We start from the raw sequence: 21,499 nt of genomic DNA, 5'->3' as shown, positions 1-21,499 counted from the left end.
GAAGGCTTTGGTGAAGGAGCTGAGGACTTTGGAGGAACAGGAGCAGCATGAGGAATTGGTTGTGAGGGCTTTGATGATTCTAGCCGTGAGGGCATTACTGAGGAAGCACTTGGCTTGCGCGCAGACTTCTTTGACATAGCCTTCTTTGGCTTGACAGCAAGGACCTTAGCAGAGGCAGCAGCAGCAGCAGCAGAGTCTTCATTGAATTTCCTCACTGCTTCTTTGGCTTTGTTAGCCAACTTGCCTTGGCGCTTGGCCCATTTATCAAGATAGTCCTCACCTCGCTTGAGGCTGGTGGGATCAGCAATTTGGCCAGGTGCCAATGGAGCTCTCGGGCATGGAGGATTGAGTGCGAATTTCTTCATGTAGTTAGGAGTGACATATCTGTACTCCCGCCATTCTCTTGCCCATCTCCTCTCTATCTTCTGAATGCGCACTTTGCGCTCATTCTTGATTTCCTCAGTAGGTGTGCAGTACCTAGCATATATGTCATCAGGGATTTCAAACGTTGTATTTACCTCAGGCCTCTTTCCTCCCTTCTGTGGCCTTTTACCATCAGCCATTTTCTTCAGTTGAGGAATTTAAACAATTGAATTCTCTGAAGAAGTATGCAACTTTTCTTCGAGGAACGCTGCAAATGAGTTAAGTTGATGAGAACCTAGTGATTCAGCAGCTGACATGTGTACCTGTGAACAGAGTATAGTTGCGAGGAATTTGGAGAGGTCATATGCGTTCTCAGAAGGTTTTTCAAAATGAACAGGTTTGAGAAATTTGACCAGATGAGTCTTGAAGATTTTCACTAAGCGTTCTTTGTCTTAGGTTCTAGAGTTGTATAGATCGAAGATCCACACAATTGAGGAATCTTGAAGAAAAATGATGCTTAGAGAAACGAATTAAGAACGGATGACTTGTGAGGTGTTCAGTGTGTGAAGATATGAAGAAAAACACTTTTGAAGATTTTGTAGATAATCATTCGAATCAACGAGGGAATTAAAGTAACTTTTATTTACCCTGGACGAAGAACACGACAAACTGGAGTGAGGAGATGTGAAGTTCGTCTGTGTAGATCTTCCACGCCCTAACTTGGCGGAGGAAGACGGCTACGACGGCGGCGGAGTGAAGATGTTCGCGGTCGGCGCGAGTACGTCGGCGACGAGGTCGAGGCAGTGAAGCTCTTCCTCACCAGTGGCGATGAAGTAGCTGCGGCGCTAGGGTTTGAGAAGCTCGAGCTGGAGAGAGAGGTCGAGCAGAGTAAAAGAAGTGAGGAAGGGAAGGAGGGGTATTTATAGCCACGGTGAAAAACTGCTCGCCCGAAGAAATTGGACGAACGTGCCCCTGACCCTTCTCATTCGCATGACATGTGTCACCCATGTAGTGAGAGGTGGAGATCGTGTTAGATCGTGGGTGAGTGGATAAGTGTATCGAGGGATGCGGAACGGTTTGAGCGGCAAGTCCGAAAATTTTGATAAGATAGGTTTTAAAGTTCCGTTTGCAATTTCTTCAGCTGACAAGGACACAGTGAAGATTTTGAACGAGTTTGGAATAGAACACACATGAAGAATTTGTGAACATATTGGGTTGAGTATAGCATAGAGGGGAAGGGTCCGATCACATTCACTTAGCAGAAAACCAACTTGAAGAAATAGCAATAAGTGAATGTTGTAGAGGACATAAACTCATACATACATACATATATATATATATATATATATATATATATATATATATATATATATATATATATATATATATATATAGCCAATGAAGAAAAACGACGGAACCGGTGAATACTATGCAAAGTTGAAGAATATGAATAATTTGAGGAATTTCAACTTTTGGTGGTGGCGTGACCCACCGTATAAGAATGATGATTTAAGACACCGCGTACAATTATCGTAGGGTTCTGAGAATCAAATTCTTCGTTAATTTCTTCACACTAAGAGTGTTATTCTTCATTGATTGAAGAAAAACGTTTCTTCATGTGTTGCACATCTAAGTCATCAATTTTGCATAAGTGTTACGATGAGTGTCCTTTTCACAGAACATTCGAAGATTCTAGGATATTTAGCTCACACCGCAACTTGCTAAATCTCTTCTCATCCAATGGCTTTGTGAAGATATCGGCTAGCTGTTCTTCAGTCTTCACATGCTCAATAGAAATGTCGCCCTTCAACACATGATCACGAAGAAAATGATGACGAATCTGAATGTGCTTTGTCTTCGAGTGCTGAACTGGGTTGTGAGCAATCTTGATGGCACTCTCATTGTCACAGAAGAGAGGTACATTCTTCATGTTGACGCCGTAGTCCTTGAGAGTTTTCTTCATCCATAGAAATTGGGCACAGCAAGAACTAGCGGCAATGTACTCAGATTCAGCAGTAGATAGTGATACGCAGTTCTGTTTCTTCGAGGACCAACATACCAAAGATCGTCCGAGGAAATGACATGTACCAGATGTTGACTTGCGATCCACACGATCACCAGCATAGTAAGAGTCAGAATATCCAACAGATCAAAAGCCGAGCCCTTGGGGTACCATAATCCAAGTGTTGGTGTGTGAGCTAGATATCGAAGAATATGCTTCACAGCCTTATGGTGTGATTCCTTCGGTGCAGCTTGAAATCAGGCGCACATGCAAACACTAAGCATTATATCTGGCCTAGATGCACATAAGTATAATAAGGAACCTATCATGGAGCGGTATACCTTATGATTGAAGTCAATACCATTTTCATCAGTGCACAGATGGCCATTTGTGGGCATAGGAATTTTGACGCCTTTGCAATCTTGCATGCCGAATTTCCTCAGTACATCCTTGAGGTATTTCTCCTGAGATATGAATATGACATTGTGTTGTTGACGAATTTGAAGACCTAAGAAGAATTTCAACTCTCCCATCCTAGACATTTGATATTCTTCACTCATCATATAGGCAAATTCATCACTATAACGTTGGTTAGTATAGCCAAAGATAATATCATCAACATATACTTGGCACACAAACAATTCACCCTCATAAGATTTAGTGAAAAGAGTAGGGTCAAGTGAACCGGGTTTGAAGCCTTTCTTCATGAGGAGTTCCTTCAAAGTATCATACCAAGTCCGTGGGGCCTGCTTGAGGCCATAGAGGGCCTTGTTGAGTCTGAAGACTTTGTCAGAATTCTTTGGATCTTCAAAACCTGGGGGTTGAGCAACATATACTTCTTCCTCAAGCTTACCATTGAGGACTGCACTTTTCACATCCATTTGATATAGAGTGATATCATGATGGTTAGCATAAGCAAGTAATATGCGAATAGCCTCAAGTCTAGCAACAGGTGCAAAAGTTTCATCGAAATCAATTCCTTCAACCTGTGTGTAGCCTTGAGCTACAAGCCGTGCCTTATTCCTCACCACAAGGCCATTTTCATCTTGCTTGTTGTGGTAGATCCATTTTGTGCCGATGATATTGTGCTTGCGAGGATCTGGACGTTTGACCAGTTCCCAGGCACTGTTGAGCTCGAACTGATGTAATTTTTCTTGCATGGTCTGAATTCACTCAGGCTCCAGAAATGCTTCATCTATCTTAGTGGGCTCTATAATAGAGACAAAAGCATACTGCCCACAAAAGTTAGACAAATGTGAAGTTTTTGAGCGTGTGAGAGGACCTGGCGCTTTGATGTCATTGATGATCTTTTCAACTTGTACTTCTTTTGCAATGCGAGGATGAGCTGGTTGTCATTGAAGAGTTTGATCAGTGTTTTCTTCAGCACCATTTTCTTTAGCATTTTCTTCAGGTGCATTAGCTCGACGTTCTTCATGTTCTGGAATGAATTCTTCAGCAGATTCTTTAGTAGGAATGACATCCTCAGTAGCCTTGAACTTGATAGTTTCCTCAGGTGCTGGTTCATCTATCACAGTAGGTAGGTGCTCTCTTTGCGAGCCATTAGTTTCATCGAACCGCACATCTACAGTTTCATCAACTTTGTGAAGAACGTTGTTGAAGACTCTGTAGGTGTGCGAGTCCTTTCCGTAACCAAGCATAAAACCTTCATGCGCTTTCGGTGCAAATTTTGAGTTGTGATGAGGATCTCTAATCCAACATTTAGCACCGAAGACTTTGAAATAACTTACATTGGGTTTCTTATCAGTGAGGAGTTCATAGGCAGTTTTTTTGAAGAATTTGTGAAGATATATTCTGTTGATGATGTGGCACGCAGTATCAATTGCCTCAGTCCAGAAACGACGAGGCGTTTTGTATTCATCAAGCATAGTGCGAGCCATCTCAGCAAGAGTCCTGTTCTTGCGCTCCACGACGCCGTTCTGCTGAGGAGTGTAAGGAGCAGATAACTCATGAGTGATACCAAGTTCATCAAGATAGTCATCGAGACCAGAATTCTTGAACTCAGTGCCATTGTCACTTCTGATGTGCTTGATCTTCACACCAAAGTTGGTTGAAGCCCTCGAGGAAAATCGTTTGAAGACTTCCTGCACTTCATGTTTGTAAGTAACAAGGTGTACCCATGTGTAACGAGAATAATCATCAACAATAACGAAGCCATATTGAGATGCTTCATTTGAGATAGCAGAATAATGATTAGGACCAAAGAGATCCATGTGAAGCAATTCAAATGGGCGAGTGGTGTTCATGATAGTCTTCGCTGGATGCTTGGCCTTGGTCATCTTCCCAGCTTCACAGGCTCTGCATAGGTGATCCTTGAGGAATTTGACATTGTCGATGACAATGACATGCTTCTTCTTCGCAAGCATGTGCAAATTCCTCATGCCTGCATGACCAAGTCGTCGATGCCAGAGCCAGCCTTCTGAAGCTTTTGCAAGTAAGCACACGGCTGGTTGTGGTCTTGTAGAGAAATCAACAATATACAGGTCTCCTCTCCTAAAGCCTTCGAAGACGTTGGAATCGTCAGCTTCCATAACCACAACACAACGGTACTTGCCAAAGACAACAACCATATCAAGATCACAAAGCATTGAGACAGACATAAGGTTGTATCCTAAGGACTCAACAAGCATGACTTTGTCCATGTGTCGATCCTTTGTAATCGCAACCTTACCTAGACCCAATACCTGACTTTTGCCTTTGTCCACAAAGATGATATGCTTCAGATGCGACGGAGATAATGGAGCATCCATCAATAGATTCTTGTCACCAGTCATGTGGTTTGTACATCCACTATCAAGGACCCACTCAGTGGCTTTGGGTTGATCATCCTGCAGATGAATTAGTGCAGGTTACAAACTCATATAGTTCATCAGTGAAGAATATGGCATCAATTCATCAGATCAATTTCATCAAGTAAAAGAACTGATAAAGCAATATGAGGACGTGAGAAATGAAAGTTCATTTCTTCATGATTAGCCTGCGTCCTATCAGGCATGCTCAGGTCTTCAGCAAATTCTTCAGACGATTATGTGCGTCTGGAGACCTGACCCTGCAGAAGAGATTAGTTCTTTTTCTTCACCACCCACATCTGAAGGGGTGGCAAAGAGTTCATCATTCTGCGAGCTCCATACGAAAAGGATGGCATGGAAGCCAGTCCATTTCGTCTCACATAAGTGGGGTTAGAGTAAGCATAAGAGTATGCAGAGAAATTCTTTGAGGACTTATGGACATAATGATTTGAAGAATAATGCACATATGCATAATCCTTAGATCTTCCCTGCGAAATAGACGGGTTAGCACGATGATGTTCACATGAGGACTCTGCTCCATATGAGGAATTTGGTCCATATGAAGAATTTGATCTGGGGTTCCTATTCTTCACAGGTGGCGTCATGATGACATTCACCTGAAGATTATCAAGACATCTTTTGGGAACCCCGATATTCTTCATAGGGGAGCCATTCCTGCAGTTAGTGCCAACATATCTAGCAAATACTTCATCATTCTGATTGTTGAATAGCTTATAGTTGGAGTCAATTGACTCATCATCAGAATGAGGAGATTCACATGCAAATCTAGATAAGTTAGATGGATCAACTGGAGGTCCCTTTGCAGCAACCCTTGTAGTTTTGGGGTACTGCTCAGGCTTCCAATATGTATCATCAGCATTGAGTTTCCTCTCAAAGGCGATACCCTCTTTCCTAGGGTTCCTGTTGAGGATATGCTTTTTAAGCACATCACAAAGAGCCTGATGCCCTTTGAGGCTTTTGTACATGCCTGTCGTGTACAATTCTTTCAGCCCTGCATCATCAGTGATACTAGCAATGTCCTCAGATGAGGAATTAGTGATAGCAGAGGCATGTGAAGAATTTGAAACATTAGCAGCATTTGAACATTCAGGTGAAGAATTAACAGATTCACGTTCAATGCACTTCAAGCATGGAGGAACAAATTCTTCCTGAGATGCGCTGATTTGTTGAGCAAGTAATGAATCGCGCTCCTTCTGAAGATCTTCATAACTCACTCTTAGCTTCTCAAGGTCTTGCTTTCTTTGAAGAAATTCATAAGAAAGCTTCTCATGATCGGACAAGAGAGTGTTATGTTGATCTTGAAGGGTGTCATACTTAGTATGAAGTCTCTGAAGACTTTCAGCCAAAACTTTTGACTGATCCATTTCCTCACCCAACATATCATCGCTCTTGTTTAGCATATAGTGAGCTTTTTCTAAAGCTCTTTGTTGTTTAGTAGCAAGGGAAGCAAGTTTGACATAGCTGGGTCCAAATTCATCACCAGATTCATCATCACTAGACTCGGATAGGTAGCATTCAGTTACCTCAGCATCTTTTGCCATAAGGCATGATGCGGAAGATGATGATTCTGGTTCGAATGTCATCATTTTGAGAGATTCCTTGAAGTCCTCAAACCAAGGATCATGACAGGTTCGATGACCTTCATAGACCTCAGAGAGACGGTCCCAGATGAGCTTCGCATGATCGAGATGCATGATATTCCTGAACTGATTTTGTGACAGACTGGAGCAGATGACATCCTTCGTCGTGAGGTTGAGAAGAGTATACTTGCGAATGTCATCAGCATCCGCCATCTTGCACAGATCAGTCAGGCCAATCTCAATGACGGTCCACAACTCGCTGTTCATCGCCATGAGGCGTTTCTTCATCATGGCCTTCCACTTGGGATACTCGTGACCGTCAAAGATGGGGCATGTCACCTTCTTCATACCTACGATCGACATAACTAAAACTCGAGGTGGTTAAACCAAAATCACACAGAACAAGGGAGTAACTTGCTCTGATACCAATTGAAAGTGCGTTATATCGACTAGAGAGAGGGTGAATAGGCAATTTTTATGAAATTCTTCACTGAGGAATTTTCTGGTGAGGAAATTCCTTAGCGAAGAACTACTAGCATCGGAATAAGTACTCAAAAGTAAACACAACAAAATACAAGCATAGTCATCATGATGAAATGAAGACAGGTACAGAGTACAGGAAGCGTAATCACAAGATAACATAGGATGAAGACAAATCAGACTGAAGAAATTGAACTGAGGAAATTGAGAAAGTCTTCAGTCAAAGTCTTCAAACACAGATATGAACAAACATACAACACAGTTATGAGGAAATGAAAGAGTTGAGGAAATAGAACCAGCAAGCTCGGTGAAGACAATGATTTGGTAGACCAGTTCCAACTGCTGTCTCAGTTGTACGTCTGGTTGGAGCGGTTGAGTATTTAAACTCGAGGACACACAGTCCCAGACACCCATTCAAGGACACTTAGTCCAAGACACCCAGTCCTCACCGTATTCTCCTTGAACTAAGGTCACACAGACCTCGTCCAATCACTCATGGTAAGTCTTCAGGCGACTTCCAAACCTTCACAAACTTGGTCACTCGGTGATCCACAATTCCTCTTGGATGCTCTAGACCATGACGCCTAACCGTCTGGAAGAAGCACAGTCTTCAAAGGTAACAAGCGTTGGATCCACTCAGGATCAATCTCTTTAGTGATGCTCAATCACTTGGGGTTTGTAGGTGTTTGGGTTTGGGGTTTTTGGTTTTTCCTCACTTGATGATTTTCACTCAAAGTCCTCGGAGGATGGGTTGCTCTCAAATAATAAGTGTCAGTTTCTCTCGGAGCAGCCAACCAGCTAGTGGTTGTAGGGGGCGGCTATTTATAGCCTAGGGAGCAGCCCGACATGATAAGACATAAATGCCCTTCAACGATATGATCATTAGGTGGATAGATATTTTGAGACAGCTGGCGCATAGCACAGCAACGGTCGGAATTTAGAGTAGTAAAATCCTTAGGGCTATCATGTTCCTCACTGTGTAGGCAATCCGCACTGGCGAATTCCTAACTCCTCAGTTAGGACAAATTCCTCAGAGACCAAAAGAACTTCGTCTCTGTCACTAAAGAAATTGACTGAACTGTATGAGATTTCCAATGGCTTCACTCGAAGGGATTGGTAGGTGTAGGATTTTGAGTTGAGCATCACATGGAAATTTTTCCTTAGTATTTCCTCGACCCCCTTTAACAGTACGGTGTATCCTATGACTCAAGAAAGAGAAAAACAAAACTATGAACACGAAAGTCTTCAAGCTTCATATTTCTCGCATGAATATCAAGTCTTCACGGACACACCAATTTCTTCACTTTCAAAGTCTTCATGAAAGTCTTCAGAAATACCAAAATCTTCAGTCGAAGATATTCATTTTTAGGGGTCGACTTTTCCTGTAAATATCAAACTTCTCATAGACTTATAGACCTGTGTACACTCACACACGCATTAGTCCCTTAACCTATAAGTCTTCAATACACCAAAATCACTAAGGGGCACTAGATGCACTTACACATATTCTGTTGCATAGCCTGTCATTGTTGCTACAGATGTTGATACCTTACGTGAATCCTAAATGCTTAGTATAGGATGCTAGTTTATCATTAGTGGCCCTACATTCTTGTGCATCTGCCGTGCTATACTATCGGGCCGTGATCACTAGGGAGGTGATCACGGGTATATACTTATATACATATACATGATACATGTGATGACTAAAGTCGGGTCGGCTCGTAGAGTACCCACGAGTGATTCACGGATTGGGGGCTGAAAGGACCTTTGTCCCGACGGCCCTATGAGTGGATCTTTGTGGCGGAGCGACAGGGCGGTTGAGACCACCCAGGAGAGAGGTGGGCCTGGCCCTGGTCGGCGTTCGCGGTTACATCAATTAACACGCTTAACGAGATTTTGGTATTTGATCTGAGTCTGGCCATTGGCCTATACGCACTAACCAACTACGCGGGGACAATTATGGGCACTCGACATCATGGTATCAGCTGAAGCCTTCTTGACGTCAGCGACTGAGCGGCGCGTGTCGGGTTGGACCGCGTTACTCAACTTCCTTTGTAATGGAGGTTGCTAGGTCTGCTCATCGGCCACATATGCAACGTGTAGGTGTGCAATGGGCGATGGGCCTAGACCCCTACGCCATAGGATTTAGACTGGCGTGCTGACCTCTCTGTTGTGCCTAGGTGGGGCTGCGACGTGTTGATCTTTCGAGGCCGGGTATGACCCAGGAAAGTGTGTCTGGCCAAAGGGGATCGAGCATGTTGGGAAATGTGGTGCACCCCTGCAGGGAATTTTATCTATTCGAATAGCCGTGTCCCTCGGTAAAAGGACGGCACGGAGTTGTACCTTGACCTTATGACAACTAGAACCGAATACTTAATAAAACACACCCTTCCAAGTGCCAGATACAACCCGGTGGTCGCTCTCTCACAGGGCGACGAGGGAAGGACCGTCGGGTAGGATTATGCTATGCGACGTTACTTGGTTAACTTACCATCTACTCTCTTCTATTGCTTCAAGATGGAGGCTACCAGAAGCGTGGTCTTCGATAGGACTAGCTATCCCCCTCTTATTCGGGCATTCTGCAGTTCAGTCCACATATACTACCCCTTTCATTGATACCAATGCATATGTAGTGTAGTTCCTTGCTAGCGAGTACTTTGGATGAGTACTCACGGTTGCTTTGCTCCCCCTTTACCCCCTTTCTATACCTGGTTGTTACGACCAGATGTTGGAGCCCAGGAGCCAGACGCCATCGTCGATGACGACTCCTACTACACTGGAGGTGCCTGCTACTATGTGCAGGCCGCTGACGACGACCAGTTGTAGTTTAGGAGGATCCCAGGCAGGAGGCCTGCGCCTCTTTCGATATGTATACCAATTTGTTCTAGCCATCTTATGACAACTTGTTTACCTATGTCTGTGCTAAGATATTGTTGCTTCCGCTAACTCGTCTATGATCGAGCTCTTGTATTCGAGCCCTCGAGGCCCCTGGCTTGTAATATGATGCTTGTATGACTTATTTTATTTGTAGAGTTGTGTTGTGATATCTTCCCGTGAGTCCCTGATCTTGATCGTACACGTTTGCGTGTATGATTAGTGTACGGTCAAATCGGGGGCGTCACACCCATGGCCCAGTGCATCACTTTTTGTCTTTTCTTCTTTATCTCCTTGACAACTTCTATCCCCCATGGTTCCTTCCTCTCCATCGGATACCCTCCGCGCGCTCTCTCTTATCAAGTGTCACCCTCTGGCGAGCTAGGAGCACCATTTGCCCTTCCATCCCACTCTCTCCACCAGATGGCGTGCTGTCGCGGACGCCCTGTTGCAAGGAGTCGACGCCTACTGCGGTACGAGGGGGCGAGGGTTGTTGACCTACGACTTGCTACGGGCCACAAGGATTACGCGCGCGCGTCGGGGTGGGGGGTGGGGGACCATCTTTTCTGTTCACGGCAATGGTGCTGCATGTGGTCATGGGGAAGCGCTACTGCTGCTCCCCATTCTCGATGAGGTCCGCGGGTTGTGGGGCACACATATGCTCCGGCTCCCCACACTCGACTGCCCAAATGCCCCAAATATGTGACAGCGGGGGGCGACTATGCTTCGAGACAATATCCCATGTTGCAACCAAGGTGCTGGCAGTTCTTCAACCTTGACGAGGGTTCCAACAATGTAGGTAGGGTTTCTGCAACGTCACCGTTGTTTTGACCGCAACATCATTGGTGTGGCAACCATTATGGGTGTTTCAACAACGTGGGCTATCTTTTAGAGGAACTCCAACGGGCCAACCCAAACAGACGACACATTTGTCCGCTTTTTGTCCGTTTGGGTCGGCCACCCGCCCGGTGTCCGCCCAGTTTTGCATTTGGGTCGGCAGCGCGCCCAACACACCGACCCATTTCATGTCCGCATTCAACTTTTAAATAAAAAGGCCCGTGGCCGATCATGCCAGCGGCCATGTGTCATGCAGGCGCCGGCATACAATGCCGGCTTCAGAAAATACCACAGTTCATGCTGGCACACTCGCCAGCCGGCCAGCACACATGCCAGCACACAAAAAAGGGTGGGACTTGAGTTCGACCACGCCATCGCGGCTCCCGTGGTCATGCTGGCACACCTGTCGGCATACAAAAAGGATGGCCCTCGCCGCCATAGATCACTCGTCGTCGAACTTGAGCATGTCGGCCTGCATCTGAAGGAAATATGCCCTAGAGGCAATAATAAAGTTATTGTTTATTTCCTTATATCATGATAAATGTTTATTATTCATGCTAGAATTGTATTAACCGGAAACATAATACATGTGTGAATATATAGACAAACAGAGTGTCACTACTATGCCTCTACTTGACTAGCTCGTTGATCAAAGATGGTTATGTTTCCTAACCATAGACATGAGTTGTCATTTGATTAACGTGATCACATCATTAGGAGAATGATGTGATTGACTTGACCCATTCCGTTAGCTTAGCACTTCATCGTTTAGTTTGTTGCTATTGCTTTCTTCATGACTTATACATGTTCCTAAGACTATGAGATTATGCAACTCCCGTTTATCGGAGGAACACTTTGTGTGCTACCAAACGTCACAACATAACTGGGTGATTATAAAGGTGCTCTACAGGTGTCTCCAAAGGTACTTCTTGGGTTGGCGTATTTCGAGATTAGGATTTGTCACTCCGATTGTCGGAGAGGTATCTCTGGGCCCACTCGGTAATGCACATCACTTAAGCCTTGCAAGCATTGCAACTAATGAGTTAGTTGCGGGATGATGTATTACGGAACGAGTAAAGAGACTTGCCGGTAACGAGATTGAACTAGGTATTGAAATACCGACGATCGAATCTCGGGCAAGTAATAGACCGATGACAAAGGGAACAACGTATGTTGTTATGCGGTCTGACCGATAAAGATCTTCGTAGAATATGTGGGAGCCAATATGAGCATCCAGGTTCCGCTATTGGTTATTGACCAGAGACGTGTCTCGGTCATGTCTACATAGTTCTCGAACCCGTAGGGTCCGCACGCTTAAAGTTTCGATGATAGTTATATTATGAGTTTATGAGTTTTGATGTACCGAAGGAGTTCGGAGTCCCGGATGAGATCGGGGACATGACGAGGAGTCTCGAAATGGTTGAGACGTAAAGATCGATATATTGGACGACTATATTCAGACATCGAAAAGGTTTCGAGTGATTTGGGTATTTTTGGGGGTACCGGAGAGTTACGGGAATTCGTAATGGACCTTAATGGGCCATACGGGAAAGGAGAGAAAGGCCTCAAAGGGTGGCCGCACCCCTCCCCATGGACTGGTTCGAATTGGACTAGGGAGGGGGGCGCCCCCTTCCTTCTCCTTTTTCCTTCCCTTCTCCTACTCCAACAAGGAAAGGAGGAATCCTACTCCCGGTGGGAGTAGGACTCCCCCGTTGGCGCACCCTCCTTGGCCGGCCGCCTCTCCCCCCTTGCTCCTTTATATATGGGGGCAGGGGGGCACCTCTAGACACAACAATTGATCTCTTGATCTCTTAGCCGTGTGCGGTGCCCCCCTCCACCATAGTCCACCTCGATAATATCGTAGCGGTGCTTAGGCGAAGCCCTGCGTCGGTAGAACATCATCATCGTACCGGTGCTTAGGCGAAGCCCTGCATCGGTAGAACACTTTAGTTGAACCGAGTGTGGCTACACCCGGTCCTTGCCAAGGTTAAAATAGCACCAACTTGACAAACTATCGTTGTGGTTTTGATGCATAGGTAAGAACGGTTCTTGCTCAGCCCGTAGCAGCCACATAAAACTTGCAACAAAAAAGTAGAGGACGTCTAACTTGTTTTTGCAGGGCATGTTGTGATGTGATATGGTCAAGACGTGATGAGATATAAGTTGTTGTATGAGATGATCATGTTTTGTTGAAGTTATCTGCAATTGGCAAAAGCCTTATGGTTATCTCTCTATTGCATAAGATGCAAGCGCCAAATAATTGCTTTACTTTATCGCTATGCGATAGCAATAGTTGCAAGAGCAATTGTTGGCGAGACGACCATGTGACGACACATTGATATATATCAAGATGATGGAGATCATGGTGTCATGCCGATGACGATGGAGATCATGACGATGCTTTGGAGATGGTGATCAAAGGCACAAGATGATGATGGCCATATCATGTCACATATTATGATTGCATGTGATGTTTATCTTTTATACATCTTATTTTGCTTAGTTCGGCGGTAACTTTATAAGATAATCTCTCACTAAATTATCAAGGTATAAGTGTTCTCCCTGAGTATGCACCGTTGCAAAAGTTCTTCATGCTGAGACACCACGTGATGATCGGGTGTGATAGGCTCTACGTTCAAATAGAACGGGTGCAAAACAGTTGCACACGCGGAATACTCAGGTTAAACTTGACGAGCCTAGCATATAACAGATATGGCCTCGGAACACGGAGACCGAAAGGTCGAGCAGGAATCATATAGTAGATATGATCAACATAGTGATGTTCACCATTGAAACTATTCCATCTCACGTGATGATCAGACATGGTTTAGTTGATATGGATCACGCGATCACTTAGAAGATTAGAGGGATGTCTGTCTAAGTGGGAGTTCTTAAGTAATATGATTAACTAAACTTTAATTTATCATGAACTTAGTCCTGGTAGTATTAGCATATCTATGTTGTAGATCAATAGCTCGTGATGTTGCCCCCAGTTTATTGTGTTCCTAGAGAAAAATTATGTTGAAAAATGTTAGTAGCAATGATGCGGATTGGATCCGTGATCTGAGGATTATCCTCATTGCTGCACAGAAGAACTATGTCTTTGATGCACCACTAGGTGATAGACCTATTGTAGGAGTAGATGTGGACGTTATGAACGTTTGTCTAGCTCAATATGATGACTACTTGATAGTTTAGTGCACCATGCGTAACGGCTTAGAACCGGGACTTCAAAGAAGTTTTGAATGGCATGGACCATATGAGATGTTCCGGGAGTTGAAGTTAATATTTCAAGCAAATACCCGACTTGAGAGATATGAAGTCTCCAACAAGTTCTATAGCTAAAAAGATGGAGGAGAATAGCTCAAGCAGTGAGCATGTGCTCAGATTGTCTGGGTACTACAATCGCTTGAATCAAGTGGGATTTAATCTTCCAGATAAGATAGTGATTGACAGAATTCTCTAGTCATCATCACCAAGTCAGTAGAACTTCGTGATGAACTATGATATGCAAGGGATAACAGAAACGATTCCCAAGCTCTTCGTAATGCTGAAATCGACGAAGGTAGAAATCAAGAAAAATATCAAGTGTTGATGGTAGACAATACCACTAGTTTCTAGAAAAGGGCAAAGGGAAGAAGGGGAACTTCAAGAAGAACGGCAAGCAAGTTGCTGCTCAAGTGAAGAAGCCCAAGTCTGGTCCTAAGCCTGAGACTTAGTGCTTCTACTGCAAAGGGACTGGTCACTGGAAGCGGAACTGCCCCAAGTATTTGGCGGATAAGAAGGATGGCAAAGTGAACAAAGGTATATTTGATATACAGATTATTGATGTGTATTTTACTAGTGTTCGTAGCAACCCCTCGGTATTTGATACTGGTTCAGTTGCTAAGAGTAGTAACTCGAAACGGGAGTTGCAGAATGAACAGAGACTAGTTAAGGGTGAAGTGACGATGTGTGTTGGAAGTGGTTCCAAGATTGATATGATCATCATCGCACACTCCCTATACTTTCGGGATTAATGTTGAACCTAAATAAGTGTTATGTGGTGTTTGCGTTGAGCATGAATATGATTTGATCATGTTTATTGCAATACGATTATTCATTTAAGTAAGAGAATAAATTGTTGTTCTGTTTACATGAATAAAACCTTATATGATTACACACCCAATGAAAATGGTTCATTGGATCTCGATCATAGTGATACACATATTCATAATATTGAAACCAAAAGATGCAAAGTTAATAATGATAGTGCAACTTATTTGTGGCACTGCCATTTAGGTTATATTGGTGTAAAGCGCATGAAGAAACTCCATGCTGATGGACTTTTGGAATCACTTGATTATGAATCAGTTGATGCTTGCGAACCATGCCTCATGGGCAAGATGACTAAGACTCCATTCTCTGGAACAATGGAGCGAGCAACTGACTTATTGGAAATAATACATACTGATGTATGCGGTCCGATGAGTGTTAAGGCTCACGGGAAGTATCGTTATTTTCTAACATTCACAGATGATTTGAGCAGATATGGGTATATCTACTTGATGAAACACAAGTCTGAAACATTTGAAAAGTTCACAGAATTTCAGAGTGAAGTGGAGAGTCATCGTAACAAGAAAATAAAAGTTTCTATGATATGATCGCAGAGGTAAAATATTTGAGTTAAGAGTTTGGCCTTCAGTTAAAACAATGTGAAATAGTTTCACTACTCATGCCACATGGAATACCACAGTGTAATGGTGTTTCCGAACGTCATAACCGTACTTTATTAGATATGGTGCGATCTATGATGTCTCTTACCGATCTACCACTATCGTTTTGGGGTTATGCATTAGAGACACCTGCATTCACGTTAAATAGGGCACCATCTAAATCCGTTGAGACGACACCGTATGAACTATGGTTTGGCAAGAAACCTAAGCTGTCGTTTCTTAAAGTTTGAGGTTGCAATGCTTATGTGAAAAAGTTTCAACCTGATAAGCTCAAACCCAAATCGGAGAAGTGCGTCTTCATAGGATACCCAAAAGAAAATTTTGGGTACACCTTCTATCACAGATCCGAAGGCAAGATATTCGTTGATGAGAATGGATCCTTTATAGAGAAGGAGTTTCTCTCGAAAGAAGTGAGTGGGAGGAAAGTAGAACTTGATGAGGTAACTGTACCTGCTCCCTTATTGGAAAGTAGTTCATCATAGAAATATGTTCATGTGACTACTACACCAATTAGTGAGGAAGCTAATGATGATGATCATGTAACTTCATATCAAGTTACTACCAAACATCATAGGTAAACCATAGTGAGATCCGCACCAGAGTGGTACGGTAATCCTATTCTAGAGGTAATGTTACTAGACCATGACGAACCTGCGAACTATGAGGAAGCGATGGTGAGCCCAGATTCCGCAAAATGGCTTGAGGCCATAAAATCTGAGATGAGATCCATGTATGATAACAAAGTATGGACTTTGATTGACTTGCCCAATGATCGGCGAGCCATTGAGATTAAATGGATCTTCAAGAGGAAGACGGACGCTGATAGTAGTGTTACTATATACAAAGCTAGAATTGTCGCAAAAGGTTTTGACAAGTTCAAGGAGTTGACTATGATGAGACCTTCTCACTCGTAGCGATGCTTAAGTCTGTCCGAATCATGTTAGCAAATTGCCACATTTTATGAAATCTGGCAAATGGATGTAAAGACTGCATTCCTGAATGGATTTCTGGAAGAAGAGTTGTATATGATGCGACCTAAAGGTTTTATCGATCCAAAGGATGCTAACAAAATATGCAAGCTACAACGATCCATCTATGGACTGGTGCAAGCATCTCGGAGTTGGAATATACGCATTGATAAGTTGATCAAAGCATATAATTTTATACAGACTTGCGGTGAAGCCTGTATTTACAAGAAAGTGAGTGGGAGCACTACAACATTTCTGATAAGCATTTGTGAATGACATATTGTTGATCGGAAATAATGTAGAATTATTCTGCAAAGCATAAAGGAGTGTTTGAAAGGAGTGTTTCAAAGAAAGACCTCGGTGAAGCTGCTTATATATTGAGCATCCAGATCTATAGAGATAGATCAAGACGCTTGATAAGTTTTTTCAATAAATACATACCTTGACAAGATTTTGAAGTAGTTCAAAATGGAACAGTCAAAGAAAGAGTCTTGCTTGTGTTACAAGGTGTGAAGTTGAGTGAAGACTCAAAACCCGACCACGGCAGAAAATAGAAAGAGAATGAAAAGTCATTCCCTATGCCTCAGTCATAGATTCTATAAAGTATGCTATGCTGTGTACCAGACCTATTGTGTACCTCACCAAGAGTTTGGCAAGAGGGTACAATGGTGATCTAGGAGTAGATCACTGGACATCGGTCAAAATTATCCTTAGTGGAATAAGGATATGTTTCTTGATTATGGAAGTGACAAATGGTTCGTCGTAAAGGGTTACATTGATGCAAGTTTTTGACACTGATCCAGATGACTCTAAGTCTCAATCTGGATACATATTGAAAGTGGGAACTATTAGCTAGAGTAGCTCCTTGCAGAGCATTGTAGACATAGAAATTTGCAAAATACTTACGGATCTGAATGTGACAGACTCGTTGACTAAAATTATCTCACAAGCAAAACATGATCACACCTTAGTACTCTTTGGGTGTTAATCACATAATGATGTGAACTAGATTATTCACTCTAGTAAACCCTTTGGGTGTTGGTCACATGACGATGTGAACTATGGGTGTTAATCACATGGTGATGTGAACTATTGGTGTTAAATCACATGGCGATGTGAACTAGATTATTGACTCTAGTGCAAGTGGGAGACTGAAGGAAATATGCCCTAGAGGCAATAATAAAGTTATTGTTTATTTCCTTATATCATGATAAATGTTTATTATTCATGCTAGAATTGTATTAACCGGAAACATAATACATGTGTGAATATATAGACAAACAGAGTGTCACTAGTATGCCTCTACTTGACTAGCTCGTTGATCAAAGATGGTTATGTTTCCTAACCATAGGCATGAGTTGTCATTTGATTAACGGGATCACATCATTAGGAGAATGATGTGATTGACTTGACCCATTCCGTTAGCTTAGCACTTGATCGTTTAGTTTGTTGCTATTGCTTTCTTCATGACTTATACATGTTCATATGACTATGAGATTATGCAACTCCCGTTTATCGGAGGAACACTTTGTGTGCTACCAAACGTCACAACGTAACTAGGTGATTATAAAGGTGCTCTACAAGTGTCTCCAAAGGTACTTGTTGGGCTGGCGTATTTCGAGATTATGATTTGTCACTCCGATTGTCGGAGAGGTATCTCTGGGCCCACTCGGTAATGCACATCACTTAAGCCTTGCAAGCATTGCAACTAATGAGTTAGTTGCAGGATGATGTATTACGGAACATGTAAAGAGACTTGCCGGTAACGAGATTGAACTAGGTATTGAGATACCGACGATCGAATCTCGGGCAAGTAATATACCGATGACAAAGGGAACAACGTATGTTGTTATGTGGTCTGACCGATAAAGATTTTCGTAGAATATGTGGGAGCCAATATGAGCATCCAGGTTCCGCCATTGGTTATTGACCGGAGACGTGTCTCGGTCATGTCTACATAGTTCTCGAACCCGTAGGGTCCGCACGCTTAAAGTTTCGATGACAATTATATTATGAGTTTATGAGTTTTGATGTACCGAAGGAGTTCGGAGTCCCGGATGAGATCGGGGACATGATGAGGAGTCTCAAAATGGTCGAGACGTAAAGATCGATCTATTGAACGACTCTATTCGGACATCGGAAAGGTTCCGAGTGATTCGGGTATTTTTGGGGGTACCGGAGAGTTACGGGAATTCGTAATGGGCCTTAATGGGCCATACGGGAAAGGAGAGAAAGGCCTCAAAGGGTGGCCGCACCCCTCCCCATGGACTGGTCCGAATTGGACTAGGGAGGGGGGCGCCCCCTTCCTTCCTTCTCCTTTTTCCTTCACTTCTCCTACTCCAACAAGGAAAGGAGGAATCCTACTCCCGGTGGGAGTAGGACTCCCCCCTTGGCGCGCCCTCCTTGGCCGGCCGCCTCTCCCCCCTTGCTCCTTTATATACGGGGGCAGGGGGGCACCTCTAGACACAACAATTGATCTCTTGATCTCTTAGCCGTGTGCGGTGCCCCCTCCACCATAGTCCACCTCGATAATATCGTAGCCGTGCTTAGGCGAAGCCCTGCGTCGGTAGAACATCATCATCGTCAACACGCCATCGTGCTGATGGAACTCTCCCTCAAATCATCGAGCTGAACATGTGCTGAACTCGGAGGTGCCGTGCGTTCGGTACTTGATCGGTCGGATCGTGAAGACGTACGACTACATCAACCGCGTTGTGCTAACGCTTCCGCTTTCGGTCTACGAGGGTATGTGGACACACTCTCCCCTCCTGTTGCTATGCATCACCATGATCTTGTGCATGCGTAGGATTTTTTTTGAAATTACTACGTTCCCCAACAGCATCTTCTGGAACCACGGCCTCTTCCTTGGCGACACGGTGTTGAGATCCACCTTCATGATCTCCACCCCGGTCATCATGCTCGCAAGAGCCACTTCTTTCGCCTTTGTCTTGGCGTTGGCGGCCTCAATCTCTAGCATCTTGGCTTGCTTCTTCGCCTCGAGCTCGAACATCTTGGCTTGCTTCTTGGCGTCAAGATCAAGCCTCCTCCTTTGGATCTCCATGAAAGCATCCATTTGCTCCGCCTTGAAATGCAGGCGCTCCTCCTCCCTTGAGTCCTTATTCATCAGGTCGTCCACGCTTGCGATCAAGGCGTTGGTGGCCGCATCTCGCTTGTCCTCCTTCTTGGAGTTGGTCTCCCCCCTCAGTCATGTCGGCTCGCCCTCCCCAACATCCTCCACGGCTTTCTTCCCCCCACATGCCTTGAGTGCGGCATATTATGCCTTGAACTTCTCTTCATCCTTGATGACCCAATAGCAATGGGAGAGGTTGAAGCACTTGCCATTGTGTTGAACCTTGAATGCCTCCAAAGCTTGAAATTCCTACAAAAAGTTTCCATGCAAGCATATGGGCAAGTGATAGCAAATGAAGACGTAAAAGGATGATCTTGATGACACAAAAGAGGGCGGCTTGCTTGCTATCATACCATGTCTTGCATGGCGATGCCGCTCACAGGGCTGGCCTTGACGCTCTCAAGGGTGGCGCAAAACTTGTTGCACTCTTGTTGGATCACCCGCGTGTTCTCACAAATTGGTAAGGTGAAAACTTCTTGCGCTCATGAAACTCTCGGTGCACACGAGTCCAAAAGGTCGAATGCTTTTGCTCGGCACCCGTCTTTGGGTCTTGTCCAATGTCTCGCCAACACTCGCAAAGAAGCTTGTCCTCAGCAGCTGTGTACGCCTTCGTGCGCTTGCTCTTGCGGTTCGGCTTAGGACCGACGGCTTGGTTGGCGAGCTCGTCCTCGAACAAAGGCTCCACTTCGATGTCGCACTCGTCCTCTTCCTCTAGCCCATAGTCCTCCGGGAACTCATGGTCGAGGGGGAAGCCGTCCAGGTCGATGTCGACCTGATCATGCATGAAGGCCGCCTGATCGGGATCATAGCCAGCGGCCGGCGTGAACGCCCCGCGGCTGTCCTGGTTTTGTGTCTCGTCGAGATCGTAGCCAGTGGCCGGCGCACCACCCTCGCAGAGCTGGCTAGGGTTTACCCCTAGCATGTAGAGCGCCTCCCTCGTTGCCGTCGCAACGCGGGCATGGTGAACTCTTGTTGCGCGGCGGCTGATGAAGCTATGTACCTAGGGTAGGGTCATGGATCTGTCCAGCATACCCTCCACAAGGACATCTCTACAAAGAATCAGAAGCAGTCGAAGAGAAAACATCATCCACTCGACCATGAAGATGTGCCTACTCGACTGCCTTGAAGACACTCGACCACCTTGAAGACACTCGACCACCTTGAAGATGAGAAGCCCTCCACCCTGCAACGGTCGTGACTTAAACCATAGCTTTATGGGCATTTATAACACTTTATTGTAGACGTTACTAGTAATGCCTCACCTTTATGAACATTGAACCCTGTGTAACGGAGGGGAGCTGGGGTCCTGACGCACTCTATATAAGCCACCCCCTCCTCTGGGACAAGGGTTCGCACTTTTGTAAACTCACACACACACATATAATCCAGTCGACCGCCTCAGGGCACCGAGACGTAAGGCTGTTACTTCCTCCGAGAAGGGCATGAACTCATAAAACTCGTGTGTACAACTACTCCATAGCTAGGATCTTGCCTCCTCATACCTACCCCCCATTCTACTGCCAGTCTTAGATCCACGATAGTTGGCGCCCACCATGGGGCAGGTGTCTTAGCGACTTGTTGAATAAGTTGCGATTTTTCCGATCCCCTTCATCATGGTTCCAGGCGGAGGTTTGATTGAGGACCGTGAGATTCGTCTCGGCGCGCTCGTGTTTGTCGCTGATGACTCCGCTTGGCTTCAAGAGGCTCCACTCGATGCCGACG

This window comes from Triticum dicoccoides, chromosome 4A (genome assembly GCF_002162155.2).
Source record: "Triticum dicoccoides isolate Atlit2015 ecotype Zavitan chromosome 4A, WEW_v2.0, whole genome shotgun sequence".
NCBI classification, from domain to species: domain Eukaryota; kingdom Viridiplantae; phylum Streptophyta; class Magnoliopsida; order Poales; family Poaceae; genus Triticum; species Triticum dicoccoides.
Note: the sequence above shows the minus strand (reverse complement) of the source record.